Below are 24,458 nucleotides of genomic sequence, written 5' to 3' on the forward strand. Positions count from 1 at the left end.
GGACAGATGAAAAACGGGGTACTAGGAACCTCCGGCCAATTATGAAATTCGATCTTAGCTCGTCGTTCGTATTTAACACGGAGGAGGAAGCTCTAACTTCGCCGGGAGAGTCAGGCTCGAAAAATACGAGGCCACCGTTAATTAGCGGATGCACCGCGCGGCAGATGCGAGTAAGTTTAACGAGCGGCGTTCAATTAGGAAGTTTGCCGTCGGCAACTATGATCGACGTACTTCGCGCCTCGTAATTGCCAAATTCGACCTCCCCATTATCGTTATGATCATTGTAACGGAAATATAGTCGCGTTAACGGCACCCGCGCTTTTCGGTGGTCTGCATTCCGGGCCATTTCGGTCTCAAATTGATTCGAATTATTGGGTCGTTACAGAAAAAACATCGTCGGTTTTATCTTCAATGCCTCTCAGGTAATGTTCCAGGGAACAGAATATATATGTAATTAAAATACTAATAATGTTTTTCACATTTTTCAAAAAACAAGAAGCTGTTTTTATAATCTTTCGCTTTGACCAGAACCAAAAGAAAATTAGAGGAGAGATTTAAAAATAAAACATGTGTTCCGTAAAATTTTCGGCATCGACATTCGTATGCAGTCGATAATTGTAATCGAGGACGAATGTTAAATATTTTGTCTTTATTTTAAGTTGACCAGTGTTACGCAACAATAGTCTGACACAATGATCGATCTCCGCCATTTGGAGTACTCTATAAACATTCGAGCAATGTAGTTTGCCGGGTGTAATCATTCACCGTTTCGAGCGTTGGGAAAAATACAAGCTTCTCGTAAATCACAGTGTCGAGTGCACCCTCGATACAGGGCTGCAAGGGGTTAACTTTCCTCTAAACATTCACAGATTCTTTCAAAATTTTAACTCATACTCTCACCTACTTTCGCCCTTAAATATCGAACCTTCGAAGCGTTGGATAATCCAGCTTGTAAATCCTCCTAAGGGAACAGAACTCTCTCGCTGCAGATCCTAAGAATGCTCTCTCTAAAAATCTATAAAAAAAATATATTGAAAAAATACCTATTGAAAAATTGTATTGTTTTTTTTTATCCGTAGAATATTTTAGTTGAAAAAGTTAATAAAATTTAAAACGCAAACTTTAATATAAAATTTTATGCAAGTTGCGTTAAAACTTCTTGATATTATAAAGATTAAACGCGATATGCTTTCGAATAAGTTCATGAGTTAGTAATGCGAAGATCGAAGCAGCGTCTACACTGATATTGTCTCTTCTTGGAGAAAAAGCTTTCGATCCAGGCGTGCCTGAGGGAGTCCCACGTGCCCGTATAATTCCCCATTTTCGTATGGGAGCGCAAAGTTTCGTCGGAATATTTACGAGACCGCACGGTGCATTAATGGTGGCGTGGAAGATAACGCGCGTACTTCGATATTTTATCCCGTCGACCAGCGTTTTTGCGATAACCGAGAAAAATGTGTGCGCAACATTTCGCGTAAATAACCGTTATTGTAAATCGTCGATGTAACGATTGCACTATGTACACACTTTTCACTTTACACTTTGACATTTTACATTACTTTATATATTTAATACCTGCTGTTATTTTTTTATATTTTTTTATATGTTTATTACATATATTACATTCTTATATTGCAACGGTTGCATCAATTTAGATTTGCACAATTATAAGGTAGATAATGGTGGATGGAATCATTTTCTGCGAGATATCAAATATACGTGATTTTATTTGGACTTGTTTCATTAACGCAGACTTTGAGACATTATTTCGTTTTTTATTCAAAAATGTCTTTTTTTACCGACCCTTTTTTCGATTATTTATTATGTAATCACCATTAGTCGCTAATTTCATTATCCGGTAATCACACTCAGCACTTATTAACTCGATTACATTTTCGCCAACTTTGTTCCCTAATTTATCGTAGCTTACCTCATATACTTGAAATAATAATATTAGCCTGAATAATATTAGCGATCTTCGTCAATATTTACCTGTTATCTACTATCTGAGAAAACTCAGAAAATCTCCAAATCACTTTGTTACCTAATCTATGAATTTGTGTTACGCTCAAAAAGAAAATACATTCGAGAATTAAATTATTAATGAATATAATAGTACATCATTAATGGTTGAATTTTATAATATGTATATTGCAAACTGTTATAAAATCCAGAAATTAAATTATTTTATTAATGTGCTCCAGTGGAACGGAATAAAAGATAACTCACTGTAAAATGAATGCTATAAAGAATAAAAAATATGACAGAAAAAGCAGAATGACAAAAATTATTTTTAAAAAGTCTATATATTAAAAATAAATTACATGATATTCTATTTCAAAATGTGTAGTGATCCAAATGACTTGGCAAAATTAAATAAAAATTTTCCTCATCATTGGATTCTTCATAAAAAAATAACGGGGCAAAGAGAGAGAGTTCTGTTACATTTTCTTGTATCTTCTATCACATGCAGTGACTATTTTATAGGGTGCTTACCGTGAGACATAGTCTGGTCAACCCACTGTAACATTAAGATTTTATCTACCCGCCTAATAATTTCTTAGCACGGTGCTTCTTGGTGTAGAATAAGTAGAAATGCTCTTATAGCGTTCTACCTATATCATCTGCAATATCAATTCACGTAATCCATATTATGTACTGACTCAACTGACTCATGTCTTTTCTATAGAATCACGGATCTTGGAATAAGTAGAAAAGACATGAAAGAACAACGGCAAGAATAAACGAAGGAAGAAAAGAGAGGCGTAGGAAGTGAAAGAAAAGTGTAGAATGCAAAGCTACAGAAAGTAGAAAAGAAATTGTGTATATTTATCCGCGCAAATTGTCGTGGGGTCCGAGAAAAGGCGGCGGAGACCGCGCTATCAATCTGTTCGAAGGAGGTAATATACGCGCCCGAATAAGGTTCCGTAGGAGGGATGAGGAAATCCCGGTGCGAAATCCGATTCGCATCGGTTGCGGAGGGGAGGCCGGCGGCATTCTTCTGGAAAATTGCGGGAGATCCGGGAATATTCGTGCCGCCTTTATCGCCGCGCTCATAGCGGCGAACATTCGTTCCCTCCCCCTTGCTAACGCGAGAGCGGAAAGTTATATACGCGCGCGCGGCTAACGCGGAAGGAAGCTATTTAGAGATATGTCGAGAGAAGATTTTCCCCCTCTCACCTGACTTCTTCCTTCTTCCTCCACGGTCTTACGTTCCTCGCATTGTCTTAGCGTTATTTCGAATGCGCCGCGAGTATTCGCCGAGCTTTCTCGCTTTAATCCAGCTTTTGTCAACCGCGTCTTTCCTTGCTCGAATCTCCTGGAAATTTCACCCTTTCCGAGTATTTTGTCTGTCTCCGTGATCGAAGTATCACGTAGATTCGCGACTGGACGAATTTTAACTGTATTTAATTATTCTAACCGTATTAATTGCATTGAAATGTCTGGGTCTGTGTGCGCGCAGACCCGAGAATTTTACGTTGGGTCATTATCAGTTCCTGCACGCGGGGAAGGCGCAGCGGAACTGAATTCGTAACGAAATTGTTCATTAACATGTACGATGTAAAACCCCGACGCGGAAGCATTAACGTGTCCTCGTACATAACCGACGACGTAGGTTCGCGGGGACGGAAATCGCGGCGGCCGCAAATTGGATTATCGGACTTTCGAGCGACGCGCCCTGATAAAAACGGGCCGAAACGTGTCCCGAAGGACCGAGAAAGATTATCGACATTTGGTCGGTCGACGACACGCGCGGCAAGGGAAGGAAAAGGGCAGCGTACGAATTTTTTTGTTTTTATTTCCCCTGTTTTTTTTTTCTTTCTTTTCCGTCCGCCATGTGGGAACTGGAAACAACGGCGACGCCGCAATTTCACGCTGTAAAGCTGTAACTTTGAAAGTAACTTTTTCGTTAGACGAACTGGCGCTGTAACGAAATTGCTGGATGAACTCGTTGAAAAATTCGCGTCGCGACGCGACGTGACGAGTCGTACAAAATTGAAGTTGAAAGGCCAAGTTTCGGAACTTATGGGATATAATGGAATACGTATCGCGAGAAGAATTTTTAAAATGTCCATGGTTTTGCTAATTTATTGCATTTTCGCATTACGTTTTTGTTATTTTCTTACCTATGTATTTTACTTCATCGATTCATTTGTTTCCAAAAAATGCGGCTTAATGATCGGAGTTGCACCAAGATATTGGATACCACAAACTGCCTTTACAATCGTATCCGATTTTTATTAAAAAAATACTAGCAGAATATTACATCGTTGAACATTTGCTACGACTTAAAAAATTATTTTTGCACAAACTGCGGCATGATTTGCAAATCCCGTTACGTCGTTCACGTGATTTGTAGTCTGATTATCAAGAGGGATGTTCCCTATATAAGAGCAAACGAGGAAACTGATACTTTCGAAATGCGATATTTTACGTGCAACAGTCCGATATATCGTAGCGACGGGAATATCGGAACTGGTGTACGATTTCGACGAGTTTAATTATCGACGTAGTGCAAATCTACGGGGAAATAAACCTTACAGCTGCATCGCCGCTGTTTTAATTTTCGCTTGAAAGACACTCTCCTGGTTGTCGGAGAAATTACAGCAGTTTCAATCCTTAGCTCGCGGGTACTTTCATTACAATGCAAACGCGCGGCCGGAAAGTAGTAAGTCCCGCATAACTCTGCGCGCCGTGTTACCGGCATGGCCGTATTACATCGCGATCGGTCCCCGTTTCTCGTTTGGTTCATTTTGGTTCATTTCAACGACGTCCGTGCGGGACATTGTAATCACGACGAAACAAACGGTCGCGTAATTAATTTAGCTATATACGACTCCGTCGTCGCCGCCGGCGGAATCGAGCTCGGAATTAATAATCGACAAATGGCACGGCGCCGCGCGCCGCGATAAGAGGCGCGTTAAAAACTGCATCTGCCGCGATATGAATCATATCATATGATCGTGTTCTCCAATGCGACACGGCCTCGGGGGTCGCCGAATACAAAACAGCGCGTGTGTCCCACGCATCTCGCTGGTCGCAGCCCGATAGAAAAGTTGGATGTCCGACAGAAAAATTGATTTAAAAAACGCTGGGTAGTTCGACGGCGAATGTTCCGTTGCCGAAAGACTCAACGAGAACCTATAAAGCGGTGCGAAACCGTCTCTCGCAGCTCCGTTCTCGCGAATCCATCACGCGTATAGACACGACGGCAAACTCGACGCTAATTGAATCGTGAAGCTTTTCTCCTAATAAGAAGCCCAAATACATTAGCATCCAATCCCGGTGGTACGTGGTCGGGGAAATAATTGGCGTGCGATTCCATTTCTCTCCTCCGACGATCGATCCGACGTTACATTCTAAGGAGATGAAGTTGCGGCATCGATCCGTGTATACGCAACGTGTACATATTTCGGTTGGTCTTAATTACACTTTCATTCATATATTATACATTATTTTTATATGTATACTTATGTATAATCCATATAGCCTGCGAAGAAATCAATTTTAATTGACAATTTTCAATTAATAATAAATTCACATAATATCAAATTGAATCTGAATTAATTCGCCGGATCTATTTTTTGACTTTATTTCATTGTTGTTCTACACCAGGAGCTAAGCGGGAATTACATTTTAGAGAGACGAACAAAGTCTCGGACTATCGATGCGGTTTGCGGAAAGCTTTGCAGAGAGAAAGACCAAATTAATCGCCGGAACCGAAAAAAAGGAGGGGAAAAAACCGACCAAATACATTGCTGTGCATCTAGTCCAGTCATTTGGTCGTAAAAGAAGAGGTTACCTGGAAAGTTTCCGGGAGTTTTGAAAATTGGTAATTTTATATATTTCGATGTGCTCTTTCCGAATTTCAACTTTGCCACCTCGTATCTTTGCCGCTCGTGCCGCCATATTGGAAAAATGACGCCTAAAAGCGGTTTTTTGACAATATCTCCTTTCCGACTCATTCCACGATAAAAAACATTTATATACAAAATAAAACTAGAGAAAATTTCCTACAATTTATGTAATAACCTTTTTTTTCGTAAAATTAATAGTTTTGGCATACGAGCGCCGCAAAGTGTAGTTCAACACGCGTTTTGGCCTAAAAACTCATTTCCACACCACCTTGAGGTAGAGTAAGCGGCGCGTTTTTTTTACCGTGGTATCCCCAGTAGGCCTAGTCCACATGCAATTCACTATTCTAAAATTTAGCGCATTCTTCTTCGCTTCGCTGTTCTTGATGGACCAGGTGTTGCGAGTTCATCGTCATTAGTACTGATCGAAACGTCACAGACCGAAATTTCTTCCACATCATCCGCGATGGGATTATCAGTTTCATCGCAATCCTCTTTGTTCTCGATTTCATCATACGTTTGCTCGAAAATAGTCTCCGTTTCTTCCTCTTCGTCGCTATCTTGTGATGGAACTTGCGAGTTAATTATCACAGGTACCACTACAATTCGTGCATATAACTGAGCACTTTAACCAGCCTTTCTGCATTCACAGGCTTTTGACATCTTTTTTGACATCTTTTTTATTTATTTATTTAGTGCTCCGTTATATGCACGAATTGTAGTGGTACAATTCGTGCATATAACGGAGCACTAAATAAATAAATAAAAAAGATGTCAAAAAAGATGTCAAAAGCCTGTGAATGCAGAAAGGCTGGGTTAAAGTGCTCAGTTATATGCACGAATTGTAGTGGTACCTGTGATAATTAACTCGCAAGTTCCATCACAAGATAGCGACGAAGAGGAAGAAACGGAGACTATTTCGAGCAAACGTATGATGAAATCGAGAACAAAGAGGATTGCGATGAAACTGATAATCCCATCGCGGATGATGTGGAAGAAATTTCGGTCTGTGACGTTTCGATCAGTACTAATGACGATGAACTCGCAACACCTGGTCCATCAAGAACAGCGAAGCGAAGAAGAATGCGCTAAATTTTAGAATAGTGAATTGCATGTGGACTAGGCCTACTGGGGATACCACGGTAAAAAAAACGCGCCGCTTACTCTACCTCAAGGTGGTGTGGAAATGAGTTTTTAGGCCAAAACGCGTGTTGAACTACACTTTGCGGCGCTCGTATGCCAAAACTATTAATTTTACGAAAAAAAAGGTTATTACATAAATTGTAGGAAATTTCTCTAGTTTTATTTTGTATATAAATGTTTTTATCGTGGAATGAGTCGGAAAGGAGATATTGTCAAAAAACTGCTTTAGGCGTCATTTTTCCAATATGGCGGCACGAGCGGCAAAGATACGAGGTGGCAAAGTTGAAATTCGGAAAGAGCACATCGAAATATATAAAATTACCAATTTTCAAAACTCCCGGAAAACTTTCCAGGTAAAACTACCAAATGACTGGACTAATCGCGTATCTACATCTGAAGTCTATGAGATTAGCCGTTATATTGCGCATCGTTGCTATCGCTTTTCGATAACAGCGCGTCGTTGGGTATTACTCAACATCAACAATTCAATCCGTATTTCCCCAGGGGGGAAATGCCTGACTGTCCGCGTTGGTGTATACCGCGTGTCTTTTGGGAAATACGTTGGTGTAATCTAGCGTTGCATCCACAGTAACCGTCCCGTGCGGCAGCAACTATTACGGGTTCCAGCTGCGCCGGATAAATCATTTTTGTTATCGTTCAGGCGACAAGATGTCTTCGCAACTATCCCTAACATGCACTTACACTCGTAGACGCCAAGAGGCTTTGTGATAACGATTGGAAGTTTCCGATTTTCGAGACGTTACACGAAAGTTCCAAGCTTCAGAAAACTCGGCTGCGAGGAGATATAGCGTGACACGCGTGCTGGATTTACCGTGCTATATTTTCCGTTATTTTCTCCCGTCGTCTCATAAGCGCGACATTCATCGAGTATATAAATAAAAAATCTATTTAACAGAGAATTTATTTATATACTTCTCGAACTCCCTTCCGCGCGTTCGCAAGCAATTCGATATTCAATTAAGCACGTAATTAAATATTTACGACCAATTAACGTTATCCGTATTTCCACAATCGGACGGATCGATCGAGTGTCTCGCGCGAGTTATTTTTTTTCTACTTAATGTGATAGAGAGAAGCTCCTGTTTCATATCCCGCCACCAGGCGGAATATCGAGAACTTTGGTATTACCGTCTAACGCAGTAATCGATACGACTTTTACACGGGCGGATAGATTGCCTTTCCGAGTAATAATTAGCGTCTGGCTCGAAGTTTATCGTACCGCCGCGAGTGTAATTTCCCCCGAGGATAACGGAACGGCCGCATTGTAAATTTGTGGATACACGTGGATATCCTGAACACATGAAATATCTTCAAACTGAAACCGAAACCCGAATTCTCATGTTCGCGGATGCTAAGAATAATCTTTATCTCTATTACCTAATAATGACTACTTCATTAATATTAAATACGATGCTTCGTGAGATAAAGTGCTTCGAAAAACTTTTCATATGATTTATTTATTAAAAATATATTATTTATTTACCCTTTTAGCAATACGCAAACTGTAAAATACTTATTCTTCTCTCTTCTTTCTCTTCTTGTACATTATGAAAAAACTTTTGAAAAGATTTTGGGGTGTAAAACATTTGATCGATGTTTCGTGAGTAAATGTGTATGTTAAATATTATATTACGTTATATTATCAAATAGTAATATACGTATTGTATTATTAAATGTTTTTAATGTATATTTTTAAAATAATTTTTTTTTATTTTTGTATTATATAGGTTAACCAGAGATAAAAAATCACAAAATTTTAGTTAAAATTACTCAAATTTTTGTTGATATTTCCAGCCAAAGAAAAATACTCTGACTTTTTCCGCTTTCCCGAGAAAGAACTAACAGCCCGCCGGAGACCGACGAATTATGAAAACACTCAATGTTTATCAGTCATGTTTTGTTTTTATCTTCCGGGTGCTTTCATGACGAGCGCATGTTTTTGCAAAAGCTTTCATTATGTTCGTGAGATATGCTACAGTGCGAAATAAGAGAAAGAATTACGTATACATATATATATATATGCTCGGGTAGTAAAATTATGGTTATGTAACGCATGCCTAAATAAAGATTAATTAATAAATTAAGGTAAATTAAAAAGGTCAAAAGCTGACGTAACTTAACTTTGTTTATTAAGATCGCACATCTCTCTCAATTCTGTATCACCGCGATGATAGCGGTGGTACAGGATATTTTCCGAGGAAAGGATTTTCCGGCGCGGTTATCCGAAGCTGTTGAAACATTCATTTTTCAAGAAAGTCTGCTCCAAATTGTCCAAATATGGTATGGTTAAGGGAATATCCGGTAGGTTCTGGGACACCCTGTATACATGCCTTTTACGGCGCGGCGGCGCACTTTTCAGCTTCATCCGGTTTACATAGATACTTCACGTATATCCAGGGCGTGCAAACAGCTTTTAGGAGACCACCCTTGCTGCTTTTATCGGTGTAGCGCGATATTCTATGCTCTGACGAAGCTTTTTTTAAATGGAGTGTAAATCTTGGGCTTCTTACAGCACACGTAGCGTGCAAAAACAAATGAAATGACAACATACGAACGGAACGCATTTTCTTTCAATTACGTTTAATGCCTCTGGGATGGAGGTTTCTTTGTCGAGCATGTTAAACTCCATTAAGAAATTTACTAACGAGAAACATTGACTCTGAACTACGATTACTTTAATCATTGGTAGAACATTTATAAATATTTTAGTGTCAAAAAATTACTTTTAGGAAATTGATTAGAATATTTTTTTAGTCAAATATAATAAACTGTTAGAAGCAGAAATTATTAATCAGTGAAACATTTAAATATTTAATACTAAATAATGTGTATTATATTATTAATAACATTTAAATAATTATATTATAACATTCGATCGTATTTAATATTAAGAAAGCACTCTTGTTAGGGCGAAAGATAAGACATTTTAATATGAAATGGGTTGCAATTAATTAAAAAATTCAGGTTATTATAAGATTAAAAAATTGTGAATGAATAAGAAACTTCCTCGACATTTCCGCTTCGAGGAAAGATCAAGTCCAAATTGGTCAAAGAATTCGGAGATGAAAAGTAGCTCCACTAAGACTTGGAACACCGTATATAAGAGAGAGTTATTAACTCGAGCCCAGGGAGAGTAGCCGTATTCGTTTTGCTGTATGTATTTCGCTAGAGAATTTAATAAGCTGCCTGTCTCCCCCGTCTCTTCCCCCTCCTCCTCCTTTTCTTCTTCTTCTGCTTCTTCTTCTTCATCCCTCGCATCCATCGCGGCGGAATGCATTCGATCCTCGAAACAGCGCTTTTCGCTAACTTATAATCCATGGCGCATAAACGATCTGCTGCAATGTTACTTGCGCTCGTAAAAGAGAACTGTTATAAAAGAGATATTATGAAGCGACGTCTGATATCTTGCGAGCGTATAACAGGTTTTAAAAAACTGTATTCAAAAAACAGTATGACATTCTAGATAATAAATTATATTACACGAAACATTTATTATCTATATTAATAAAATCTCTGTTTTATATTATATACACACCCCCCCCCCCCCGCACACACACACACATACATGCGGTATCAAAAGATTTTGCATGAGTGTGTCACGTATTTAAACTGGGAAAATTGTTAGAAAATTACAATACTTGTATATAAATATGGAAAGATCAACCCTTTGACGTCACCATTATTAAGCAAACACACATACAGAGCGCACGTATACTTTGTTATTCTATGTAACTGTATAACTTAATATATCCTAGTTATTTTACGCGCTCTTACGCACACAGTTTCTATAAAATTTATGTTTGCGTATATATTTATTAAGCCATAATGGTCTCGTTTAAAAGGATTGGAAGGGTCTCGTTTTCTAACGAACGCGTTTGTCCTGTGACACAGCGCTGTTCGTATATTAATTATCTGCTAAAAAGCTATTGTGCAAGAGAAATGCTCTTTCAATACGTATCTCTGGCTATGTCACTACCAAAGTTAATAAATAAATATAAATCAAGATAGTCTGGTGCAACAAATTACAGAAAAAATATGAGGCGCATGCACTACGAAGAAGAGAAACTTCACCGCTCTACTTCCTGTAATATAAATAATATGTCAGCGATTATATATATATATATATATATATATATATATATATATATATATAACAAGATAAATCAGGGCTTTTTGTTTATATGTACATATATATGTATATGTATGTATATATAACAAAAAGTTCTGATTTATCTTGTTTCTAACAAATGCATTTATTCTCCGACACGGCGCGTTGTTCGCTATGCTAATTATTTCGACATTGTTCGCGATCCGAGAATACCACGTTGTGCGCGGAACGTTTGTTAATTGGTCACAGCAGCATTTGATCGGGTTCGACCAAACAGACCGGTCTGTTTGTATCCGAAACGCAATAACGCACCCACAAGCTCGTATTTCAAAACTATATATATATATATATATATATATATATATATATATATAATATATATATATCTCTCTCTGTAAGATCTCTGTAATATAATCCGTTTACAATCGTTGCGGGATAATTATATTTTATATCGAAATAGAGAGAGCACAATATTTCTCGATATCGCGCAGGACGTTTCAAAGCTAAAAATTTAAAGTGGAAAAATTTAACGTTAGTCAAAATCACATTTATAGCATCCAGGATGAAAATTTGCAAGACTAACGTTAACGTTCTTTTTGCATTCGTGTTCAATTCTGTATCGTCTTACGGCTTATCGATTTATCGGGAACTATTACCGTGCGCGTCCTTTCGTCTTTCAGTATATATATGTATATCGGTTATAACCACGGTTACGGGTAATTAGTGTTAATTGAACGAAGAGTGAGAGAGCCCGGTTCAGCTCGTGGGCTCGAGCGAACGATCGTTTAACGGCCAATTAAATCTCTCAGCAGGTTGCGCCGCTTCTCGACGAAGGGATTGCCGTTATTTGCCGTTGTCTCGCGATTACCAACTATTCCGGGACCAATCCAAGATCAGCGGTCAAATTGGGCGAAGTGGGGTGAGTGTGACCAAAAAGTTACCCGGTTAAGCGAACTAGTTCTGGATTAACTCTCAAGACGTAACATCGATCTGCAAAACCACTATTCGAAAGCACATGCTTTAATACATTCGCTCTTTACTTTAACAATAATCTTTTTTGTTGGAAAAATAGTGTCTCTTTTGTTTAACTTCATTTTCCATTTTCATTTTGGCATTTTAATTTATTTTTGACATTTTTATTCTGATGACACTTTTTCGGAAAATTTAGGATTAAGCTCGAGCAGTAATTGGAAAGATTAACATGGCGCGGTCAATCAGTTTAATCACTATATGCGGAAAAAAAATCATGTTACGTCCTGAGAGAATTTAACATTCATATTTTCTTTCAGAAAGTACAAAACGTATGATAAAATATTTGATCTACAGAATAAAGTTTCTATTTTGTTCCGAAAGCATCTATATTTTTGAAATTAAATGTTTACGACCTATAGGTATTTTCTTATTGTTAAATATCGCTATAATTTTCTACTTGCGTTAATCGCGAAACGAATTAGAATTTTGAAGCCCGCGTCAATGCAATAACTTGAAGAAGAAGCATTTCCCATCTTCTTATGTCAAACGTATTTTCGTCGAGGCGTTCGTTTCCAACGAAATTCTCTTTCGCTCGAAGAGCATAAAAGCGCATCTTCTTCCCTTGTCTTCTCACTACCATACGGTTCTGATTTCCTCTGGAAAGAATTGGAGGATTCTTCCGTTTTCATCTCACCCGTGCTAGTTTCGCGCTTAATTCACCAAGTCCACCTTCCGATTTTCCTCGTTTCTCTTTCGCTTCCTCCATTCGCAATACAAAGCGATTTGACCTCACGAAGGATGGAAAGACACATACATAATCCGATTAAAAGTGAATTTCGCCGACAAGAACGAACATGTGTGTGCGCGCGCGCGCTGTTGTCAAGCGTGAAGTTAAAAGGCTTCAATCTCCAGTCGATGTTCATTCTCCACGCACCTGTTGAGCTCATTAACGAAGCGAATTTACATCTATTCGATAGCCCTGTTTCTTCGCAATAAATTTCCACCCGATAAATTACCACGGAATAATGCGCGGAACGAAAAGTATAACGATAAAAAAAATCTAGTTAAGTTTCAGCGTTAGCTCGAGGCAGTTTCTTTATCTTTCAATTTATATTTGTCGGCGTATTTGCAGAGATAAATGGACGGCAATAAATAATTCGGCGGAAGGGAGGCGCGAATACTTCCGAGAGCGCAAAAATCCCACGTCACAGCCCAGGCGCGCGGCGCGGCGCTGCGGTGTCGGCTGTTCAGGACCTAATTATCTCGCGATGCGTTAAAACTCTATGAGAGCGCGCATGAAATATCGCGGTAGTATATCGCGACCGCGGCGCGAATATTCGCATTGAAATATGCAGCGCGCATTGACGCGCGAGACGAGTACACTTGTGGGATTCGCGTTTTGATCTAACGGAAATTAGAATTCTAATTTCCGGTACGTTCGTGTCGCTGAGGCGCCGTATACCTGGTATCCCAGGTTAATAGCGTGCTTCTCTGTAATTGCTTATTTCTCCAAGAGAAAAAGAGAGAAAGAAAATTAAATTGACTATTAGATATATTATTAAACTTTAACTTTTTTTTTCCAATTTATTTTTACGTGACCTTTATACGTGACAGTTCTCGTTATTTCTTAACGTTATAATAAAACCGTTGAGGCAATGATATCAACGAAGAAACTGCCGCGGAAAAATCGATTCCAATTTGTCGCCGGTGCCTGCAGTTAAAGTGTCACGTCGGCCGGCAACTTTAGGCGACAGGCACACCCTGTGTCATTTATTCATCGTGTCGAATTATGAGCGGAGTGGAAGCTCATTTTAAGCGCGCCATCGGGGAACGACAGAATCGATGTCGAAATCGAATCCGACGTTTCCACTGAGTCGTGCAAATCAACATGCAACGGCTGAATTATTCATCGATGAACGGTGCCGTTGCCCTCCTTAAAACGTCATTCGTGCCCTTGTTTCGCCTTTCGTATCCAGATCGATAGATCGATAAAACGCGCGACTACTGATCAGAATAAAGAGATATAACGTGTAGAATATTCCGCCACTCTGACTACCGTGTCGCTTAATATTTATTGTGCACAAAAGGAAAATTTCCCGAACCGCATAGGACGGTGAATATGTTGATTTTCGTACGATTGGATGCAATGTGATCGTGTTTCATCATATATCTCCATTTCTTTAAAAGCTTTTTACAATATTTTATTAAATCATACATATTATTTCAATAATAATATAATAATATTTAACAATATCACATTTTTGTTTTATACGAAAAAACATACGTTTATCGTTCATTGTTATTTTTAGATTTATATTTTTGAACTCTCACAGTAAATTTATTTCTTCGAGAATTATTATATTTATTTAGCAATAAAGTATACTATATTGGTATTAAATATTATGAAATTTTAATACACAAGATTTTTATGCTAATTTCATCCAATGAAGCATGCAAAAGATCTCACTTGATTTTTCCAGCAACATTTTGATCTTATATCGAAAATACATCAGAAACAGGCCGGATCCGAATGACAATATCTGTGTCGAGTGCTGCTGCTAAATTATTAGATGACCAATCTATATTTTGTGAGACAGGTCCGATAAACAACAACACATTGCTCACGAGAGAAATCACGACAAAAGCAACAAAAGGATAACGTTACCTTCCGGCGAGAGATCGATCCAACGACGGAAATCTCTATTTATGGCGACTATTCCTGACACACGTGCGCCGGATATCCCTCGCGAGAATCCTGCGACATGCCATAAAGCACGCTGTAGATCTCTCGATAGATCCAAAATCGATGACTGTCTATCGCATTGCATCGCATAGCAAGAAGAATAGGCGTCTCTTCCCGACGGATCGTTGACAAAGGTAGGGAGGAAGGATTGTAATTGTACTGTGAGGCACAGCAAAGGGAAAAATAAAAATTAAAAAATTGAAAAGGATAAAAATATTAATTATAAGAATAAAATGTAAATTATACTGTGTAAATGCTATTTAATTTATTTATAATTGTTTTTTTATGTTCAAGAGGATATAATAAATATATCTTCATGCATCTTCTTGCATTTTGTACCAGATATAAAGCAGTTCTAACTGTATAAGATGCCACAGGAACAATTTTAGATTATTTAATAAATTATTTATTAAATTATCATTGATTGTATCTGCTGTATTTTCAGATATATCTTTATTTGTTGAGCCTTTCGGGTTTTTTCGCGAAGTAAAAATAACGAAACAGGATGCGCTCGATAGCTCGACACAATTAAAATGCAGCTAAAACACTTAAGCCGATTCCCGTTTGCAGTATCAATGACGCCTCTCGTTCTCTCTCTCTCTCTCTCTCTCTCTCTCTCTCTCTCTCTCTCTCTCTCTCTCTCTCTCTCTCTCTCTCTCTCTCTCTCTCTCTTTCTCTATCTGACTCTCCCTCTCTCCCTCTTTCTCTCACTTGTTACAATTGAAAACGCGATTGACTAAGTCACAGTGCCGAAAATGCTCCTCGTTAAAAGCGAGCGAACGTAACGCGAGTACCGAACTCTTTGCATTTAATTCACGCTCGATTACGCGCAAATGCGCGTAGAAGAAAAAAGCGATTAAGGGATTTTGCGCTGCATTTTCATATCTTTTCAACCCCCGAGTCTCCCTTTCCAGGTGTTAAACGAGAAACGACATTATCGGTAATTCTGCGATATTACCGCACACTTTAATGGCCGCCGATTTTTTCCCCTTTTTTGATACACATTTGAAAACGATTTTTTTCTCAGCAAAAATCCAACTAATCGCTACAATCGCACGCGATTTTAAAAATAGTTTAGTTAATCTCGCGGCAGAAAGCCGCAGCGTGCAGGTTGTCCTCAAATCATTGAATGTTCCTTCAAACTACGGATTCTTTGGCATAATCTTTTCCTTAGCGAAAAAGTCGTGAAAGATAATGCTATCCCCCGCATGAGATCCCCGGATGTCCTATAAATTGGGATCACGGAGATTCAACCGGATATCGTGTGCTATACATGTGGGTATTGTAACTCGCGCGAACATCGGGGTGCCGATCTGAAACGTTAGTCTCCAAGAGAGACTATAAATACGTAGAAGCCTGTGGATTACGCAATACGAATATATATCTTTGTGTTCGTAGATTGTTAATTAATGGACTCGCTTTTATAACGTAAGCCAACGAATAATAGAAACGCAGCTGAAAGTCTAATAGATTACATTTTATTTTAATTATCTCTAATTAATGCCTCTTTTATTGATATTATATTTCGCAAGAAAATATTTTCAAAGCTAAAAGTAAAAGAGAGGATTTATTTCATTTTTGTAGAACGATATACGTTTCGACTATATAAAGTCGACGAGAAGAAATGGCGTAAAGTATCTGAATATTATCAGCCGTATGCAGCCGATTTTCCTTTCCTCGCTTTCTCGTTCACAAACGGCGAGAGGTTCCTGGCTGTTTCGCGATAGTATCGATTTTTCATTTCTTTCGCTACGAACTCGATAGAGGAATCGCAGCGTTTATTATATAATCGTTATAATGTCGTTTGCGTTAAATACAACCGGGATCAGTATTATTACAATGCATTTGCCGGCGGTTTCTGATCTCCTGCACGTACTTTTGTTAACAGATTATTTAAGCCTGCAGCGAACTGTTCTCTCTTTCGGCGGAAAAATCAATTAGATCCTTCTCCAAAATAATGTGCAAATAAATTTATGTCATTAAACCGAATTCATAGTTAAGTTAATAATATGCGGTTTTTATATTCGAATTAAAATTCATGTTAAACCGAAGCAATTGTGAAACTTGAAATGTTTCATTATCGCGATATTTATCATCGGTCTCGTCATTTTATCCTGAAAGAGCGGATATGGAAAGCGCGCATTTGAAAAGAAAAGCATAAGGAATATTACGCGCATATTTTTCACTTCTGTCAGCTTACGCACTTTTTCTTATTTTCAAAGCCGATTTTACAAAAGCGCTCTCGCTTCGAGCGCAGTTAGCTTCGGACGCGAACGGTCTCTAATTACTTCGCCCTCTTTTCGATGATACTCTGTTTATTCCCCGGCGAAGGGACTCTGTCTCGCGTATAAAAGCGTCCATGAACGACAACAAAAAGGGGGGGCGATGCAAATACAAATACGCGAATAGGAAGAGAACATATATTGCTCGCTCGCGGTATTGAAAAATTGAGTGCTCCGGCAAAGCTCCGGGAACGCGGCTTCCCAACTCGTACCTATTCTTTGGCTCTCTATTTTCCGGCGAGGATTTGAGGTCGTTTCTATATATTTTTGACTGTTTTCCGGGCCGAAAAGTCGCGCGGAAAATATCGACCTATCCTTGTGCCGATATATGATCCCGCGTGGATATACGACAGTACGTCGATATAGTAGCCGATGCGCAAGTCCTTCGACGTTTTTTATTTAAATCCTAGATACGATAAAATTCGTCATTCTGATTACAGAATTAATCCATTTATAGGAAAACATTTTTTTTTTAAAGCCACGTAGTTGCACATTTTTAGAACGTCGATGAGTTAAGTATTTAAATAAATAAAAAATCAGAGCCGCGCACAAAATGGGAAATCTAATAATTTGCTCACTATTTATACGTCCATCGTCCTTTTTTCTCGACGGTGCAATGTAAATTAAATTCAATTTTCCTCGTTTCAATCATAAAAACTAGTAAAAGTGGAAACTGTTATGACGACAGGCATTCGTCTGGTTAAAGGGTCGAACCAGAATATATATTAAATGTAGTAAAAATATATTAAATGCAATATACTTATCAGGCGTATCGCCCTATGCAGCCTCCATCCTCGTTCCTTTTCCGCATCTCTCGCCACGTTATGGAGATGTAATACGCACTATATGTATTTTATCGCTCGCTTCTCGCCGAATGTAGGTTACATCTCGCGCGCGACAAAAGCGAAAGCAAAACGATGTAAAAAGCCGGCGCGTATTCGAAAGAATGGCGCGTGCACTCTCTGGTCGAGGCGTCGGTAAAAGAAATTTACGATCGTGAAATACGAAATCATCGTTTCCCACGGGCACTTTGGACGAAATACAAATCAACTTGTCGACAACAAGTATATTTTCGCAAAGTTTTGCCGTGATATATCGTAACTGCCACAATCCGAAGAGATTGAACTTTCGTAAAAGGAAGATTAGTGGCAGTAGACGAAAGGCAGAAGGTATCGTTCGAGGAAATGCGTTTATCTAGCAATATTAAGATATTACTTGCAGATTTTACTGCGTAACTTACTTTCGTCATTTATTATTTCTATTATTTGCGAGCCGTTAAGAAAAGTAATCGGGTAAAGAAAATTATCGGATAAACACGATGGTCACGGGATATAATAACACCCTGATGTTCTGCAAATGTTTATTCGTTCAACTGTCCGCCTCGCAGGAAGTTGCAGTTTCAGATGGAGTCTGCGAGAGCCCGCAGCTAGATCCAAGAGGGGATTAAATCTATTTCCCCTCCTACCCGGGGCTGCTTCTCGATTTCGGAGCATTCTCGATCCAAGTATCGAGAGCCCGCTGGCCATTTCCGGCTCTCGTCGCAATCCACGCACGTTTCTAATATCCTGAAGCGTCGAAAAGCGCGATAGGAGAGATATTTCTCTATACAGATATGTATTTCTGAGGGTTATCGATTTTCTCAGAATACCGTGCAAACGCTACATTCAACAGGAAATTGCATTAGGCGCTTCCTGTTTCCCTTAAACTTTAAGTAGAGATACGGAGTTTCGTAATCGGCTCGAAATTGAAAAGACTTTTCTTGCATCTTTGTTTTTTTCCTCCCGTTATTTAACGCTCGCCTTAATCCGTTGCAATGAGAACTTTTTAAATGCAAATATGAGGTATCCTAGAATCATCGGAGAATGGATCACGTAACCGTTATCTTTTGCAAAATGTTAGTGTTTATCGGTGAGAACGTCGAGAAATTGATAGCTTCCGAGTTAGTAAACTATTGAATATGAAAGCAAGCAATTTCCGCGGATTAAACTTTGAAGCCGCAAATAATTAGTGGAACATCATCTGTTTTTCAATTTGCAGGTCTTTAACGAAATATTAATCCAAAATACTAATTAATTTAATCTTTACATAATTATATAGATATATACAATATGATTTAGCACACACACATATATATATCATATTGAACTATATTGAATTAGCAAAATTAATTACAAATGCAATTAAATAACCGGCAGAAACAGATATATATCTATTTCTATCGTTATAAATATATATCGCAACTTTATATAGTTATCGATGCTCAAGAATACAATTATACCGTGACGTCTGCCGAAAAATTATGTTCTCAATCGAGGTAATGGGACGAGACATAGGTGAAATGCAATATACGTAGGTTATTTAAAAAGCCGTTTAAAAATTCGTTACGAACCATTGCCCGCGGGCATTCGATATAAATTGAGAACGATCGCCATGCAAACGACGGGTTCGTTATAAAAAAAATCTATTTTTAGCACGTGACCGACAAACTAAATTGGACAGCTTTTATATAAAACGATTTGGCCGTCTCTGCAGCGCGTTTACTAAGTTGTAGAAATTAAAAAGGATGTATAGGAGCTGCTTTCTAACTGTACAATAGTGTCCCAGATCTCTATTAAAACTTTTCGTTATTTTTTAAATATTACGTTTTAAGACTATAATACATATTGGTCTTGAGATTTTTATTATTGGAAGATCATATTTATACATGTAAAAGACAGTATCAAAAAAGCAGAGTTTTTACGCAGAAAATTCCATCTACTATCCTCCACTCCTTTTACGCGTTACATCGCAATGTGATAATGCATAAACTCATTATTATTACCCGTTGTAAATTCAAATTGTACGCTCTTAATAGTTCTGGGACATCTTGTACGTAGAGTTCCATTGCGAATTCTGTCGGGAATAATGGATCGTCTAAAATTGCTCTGGACTCTCCGAGACGCTAGATGAAACTACAAGACCCGATCTTCCGTTTCGATGTGAGGAAAATCGATCGGTTACGTTTGCGGCGAGATCGCGTGGCTTAACTTCATTTGGGCGCCGTCTCAGGATACGGGATATACCCCAGCGGATAATAATTCTCCGATACGTGAGGTAGTCGTTTTGAATTATGATACGTTGCAGACGAGAAAAATTGCTGGCGGGTTACACACGCGAATGAGCAAAACGTAATTTGATTTAACATTAAATTAACGATTATCAAATCATGATCAATCACGAGTAATCGAATTAGCATAATTTATTAATGACTATGATTTAATGAATTATTTACATTACTGAGCACGTATAATGCGATATACTACTCAATTGCAGAGGCACCGATAACTCGCGTGAATTCACGCGAACAATACTTCGATACTTTTAAAAGTATCGCTATCAAAAATTTCAAGTTCTTTTATTTTTCTCGCTTTAAAAATTAGTACACCGATTTTAAAAATTATCTGTTACTCTTGACAGAATTTTATTTATAATTTAATGCGCGCCGTATAAAGCAGAAAACATTTGCAGAATTGAAATGCGCGAGTGTATAATGCAGAACGCATATATATCAGAGTGTGCACATGCACAAATCACGATGCATGGCACATAAAATCATAAATGGAATCCCGTTCTGAATTCTGTCGCGAATTATAGATCGTCTAAAGTGGGCTTTGCCGCGATCAATAATTGTTAATCCGATTACCTGGGATATACATTTCTATGTTGTTTATCGATGAAATTGAAGGAAACATTTTTTGTAGGTAAAAGGATAAAGGTTAATGGCAACATTTCGCGCGCAATTAAGTGGGTATTGTTAAAGCGGAGCCACATTTGACCCGCTTAACCCGGCTGCATCCCGTTTCATCCCAGCTATGACGGTGTTGGAACACCAAACGAGCCGGCGGGCGAGTTTCGCGGCGAGCAGTTAACTTTCGCGAAAATTTGTACCATCAATAATAAACCGGCCGATGAGATCGGTGCAATCAAATGACATGGGGCAATAAAAGCGAGCCGGAATTTCATTTTCGCGATATTCGTTCGCGTTAGATTCGCACGGTCGATGCTGATGCCGATCGATGCCGTACTCCCTTCCCCATGGATAGCCTGACAAATCCGAATTATTTCTCGCTGCGAAACGATAAATCGAACGATTAAATCTCGCTCGAGGGCTGGTCTATACCTTGACCAAAATGTAACGCGCCGAAGCGAAATTAAAAGGGTTACAAAACACGTTACGCGAACGAGAGTTTTGGGAGAGGGGGGGGAAGGTTGGATTCCGAAATTTCGCGAATACCTATGCCGTAATTAAAATTTGTTCGTCGATGCTTTTCGCGGGGGTTATCGCGGAAAATCGGTAACATGGAGATAATAAAAAATCATGTGGCATGCACAGTTGTTTTTCGGCTCGTACGAAAATCCGAGAATGGAAGATTTTTATACGTGATATTATTACGATGCCTGGAATCTTTTTCCGCGATATTTTTCAGAGCGTCGGTTGCACTGGTTGCAGCGCCTTGTCGTCGACTCAGACAAAAATGACGTCCTCTCAAGCGTTCGCAAAAATTGTTGATCCTTCGCGAGAGAATGGGATCGAAAAGAACACGTCGGTGTCACATTGACGCTTTTGCATCGGGATAATGCATCCTTCGCGAGAGTTTTTGACCTCAAAAACACTTCGGTGCTCCCAGTGTACTCTCCTTCGTCGCTTTCGTCGCCAAACGGCAACTTCTTTCCTCCTCGGTGGACTGAGGAATCACCCGAAAGGACATTATTTTGAGACGATCGATAACATCCAGAGCGCCTTAACCGAATTCCCCGAAGAAGAAAACTTGCGGCGGTACTCTTCTGCAAAAGTGGAAGGACTTCGAAGCGCGGAATTTATTTTCGAAGAGACAATCGGAATTGCCACGAGTTCGGAAATTCACGCCGTACATTGAGAACTGTCAGAAAAGGTTCGATAAAAATCAAAGAAATAATTATTTAAGGTGGTCCTTTCGCGGACCCAGCTAGTCAAGTAACAGTCCGTCATGAGGTAATTGAAAACAGACATATTGACAACATTACACAACATCCCAATAATTATAATAATATAATATGATTTTACACGCACGATTTAATCGTATTAATTATTTACTAATTAAAAAAATATCACAATAGTAGTGCGGTTGGACTCGATTTAGGTTAGGTCAGGCATAACAGTACGAGTAAAGCAATATGCGATTGGACCACTACTTATTTAACCTCATATATCAGAGCAAAACATTCGGCAAGCCTTTATTTTCAAGGTATGTACGAAATCCGGAAACTTCAGGGAATATTTTAAGACATGAATAATGTATTCATCTGATCGCTAAGTACATGTATTATTCGTTGAAAACCTCGGACGTGGCGATTTGCATCATTCTATCTTTCTCGTTCATTAGATGTAAACAAGGATAGAATGACAATGGCACGCTCCGCGAACGCACATTTAGAATGACTTATTTCTTGTAAAGTGTCGGTAACCTCACTTGATTTTTCGTACACATGCCCCTTATTACTGTATATTTAACATATATCAAATTTAGGTACCTATCTATTTAGGTACCTATTGTTCTCACGAAAGGACCACCTTAATTCATTTTTTCTTCTTTTTCCTTCTTTCTTTTGTTATTCCAGACAATATTACAGATTTCAATACACAGTATTTAAAATTACAGTTAAATCTTACAAAAGAAGATCTAAATTGTTTAACGAAATGTTTTCGACGATTATTACTTATTATCTTCGCGGGCCAAATTCGATTCCGGGGTTCGTATAGGAAGCATGCGAACTTTCCGTCAATTTTACGATATTAGGGTGCATCAGCTTTGGCGCATAGTCAAATTAAATTTGACATTTGTTTAACTTTTAACTCGTTGCGGTTTATCGCACGCGAGCGCGCGAGTACGAACGCGGGCTTTCAATTAGCGTGCAAGCTCACGCGCGAACCGATGTTGCATTTGCGCGGATTCACGGTTTCCGGTGCTCGGTTTCCGACCGCTGATCCCGGCAGTTTCCCCGTTAAAAATCGATGAATCAGAGAATACGTTTCAGTATATGTAAACTGAGCAATTTATCGTCGTTCGGTGAATTTCTAAGCTACAGCTTTCGCTCTTAATTAAAGCGTGTATATAAATAGAAGATTTTTCAATTTTTAATGTTATACAATATTGTACAATGGCTTTGTGCTTGTTCTTTATATGTTTGATTTTTAATCATTTAAGCCTTTCAAGATTATTATACAATGGATATTAAACTACTACGATTTATACATAAATATATAAATTACAGTGAAGTACGTTATGATTATGATTTTATTATAACTGATTATTAATATGTTAATACTTACTTAATACTTTTTAATATTTTAGAGAGTGATCTAGAATCTAAATCTAAAGGACAATAAGAAAGGAGAATGTTATATGAACTAAAATTATATATAGTAGAGTAAGTGAGGTCACAGAATATGCCGTAAAATAAAACTTTACGGATGTATTTTTTTGCGAATTTAGGATCGATTTTTGCTTATTGAAAGTTCGATGAATTACTTTTATTACTTTTATTCTTGCACCTACGTAATATTCTCACTATTCTCAGTATGAATCTTTAATATTTTACCGTATATGCGAAACGTGCTGGAGGTGTCCGCTGCAAAAAGCCGCCGGTTTCCGTTCTTTCGCCGGCGCTGTAGACGTAATACCGTTTTAACGGGTTGACGCTTTTCAGAAGCAGTGTAATAAAGGAATTTTCGTCGCGAGGATAAAAAGTGAAAAAGAATGGCCAATGTCGAGCTAAGTAAGCTTGACCGCTGCTTTCTGTTCCCGACGCGCAGTTACGAAGTTTCCGCCAGAATTCGTGCCACCATCGACTTTCGATAGCGATAGCGGGGAACAAAGGGGAATCTCGATAAACTACAGCGACTCGCCTAAGTGAAGTCTCATCTATGTGATAATGAACGATACGAATAAAACGGAGCGAATCTTCCTTGAATTCGAGAATTAAATCGCGTTAAAAACGCGGCCGTTTTACCGAACGGCCACATATCCCGTCACGTGAATTGCTTTTTCGTTTTCCAACGAATAGTCGGGAAATCGAGTAATTGACATGAAATATTTAAAGGACGCGAGTAAAACACAAAATAGCCCATGGGTATTTGACGACGTGATGTAAAAGCTCTCGACTGAATTTGAAAACGTTGCGAATATACAACGACAGTCGGTAGCTAAAATGACGCACGGGAGGTGAAATTGCGGGATCCCTTATTATTGTTGTGACTGTTGTTATTATTATTATTATTATTGTCATTATAATTACAATTATTACTATACGTGCAT

General features: G+C 38.5%; 1 protein-coding gene across 6 annotated transcripts in view; it reads left to right on the forward strand.

Moving 5' to 3' along the window:
• Tpst (tyrosylprotein sulfotransferase) overlaps window positions 1-24,458 on the forward strand; it is a 75,546-nt gene that overhangs the window by 39,885 nt on the left and 11,203 nt on the right. For 2 of the 6 annotated variants that reach the window (XM_071787528.1, XM_071787531.1), the window contains one exon: window positions 11,937-12,046. The exons of 2 other annotated variants lie outside the window; for them this stretch is intronic. The gene's annotated coding sequence lies outside the window, so the exon portion shown is untranslated. Of the gene's footprint in view, window positions 1-11,936; window positions 12,047-14,702; window positions 14,977-24,458 lie in introns of those variants that run through there. 2 more of the 6 variants (XM_071787529.1, XM_071787532.1) reach the window with 2 other exon arrangements.

Source organism: Temnothorax longispinosus, chromosome 9 (genome assembly GCF_030848805.1).
Source record: "Temnothorax longispinosus isolate EJ_2023e chromosome 9, Tlon_JGU_v1, whole genome shotgun sequence".
Classification (NCBI taxonomy): domain Eukaryota; kingdom Metazoa; phylum Arthropoda; class Insecta; order Hymenoptera; family Formicidae; genus Temnothorax; species Temnothorax longispinosus.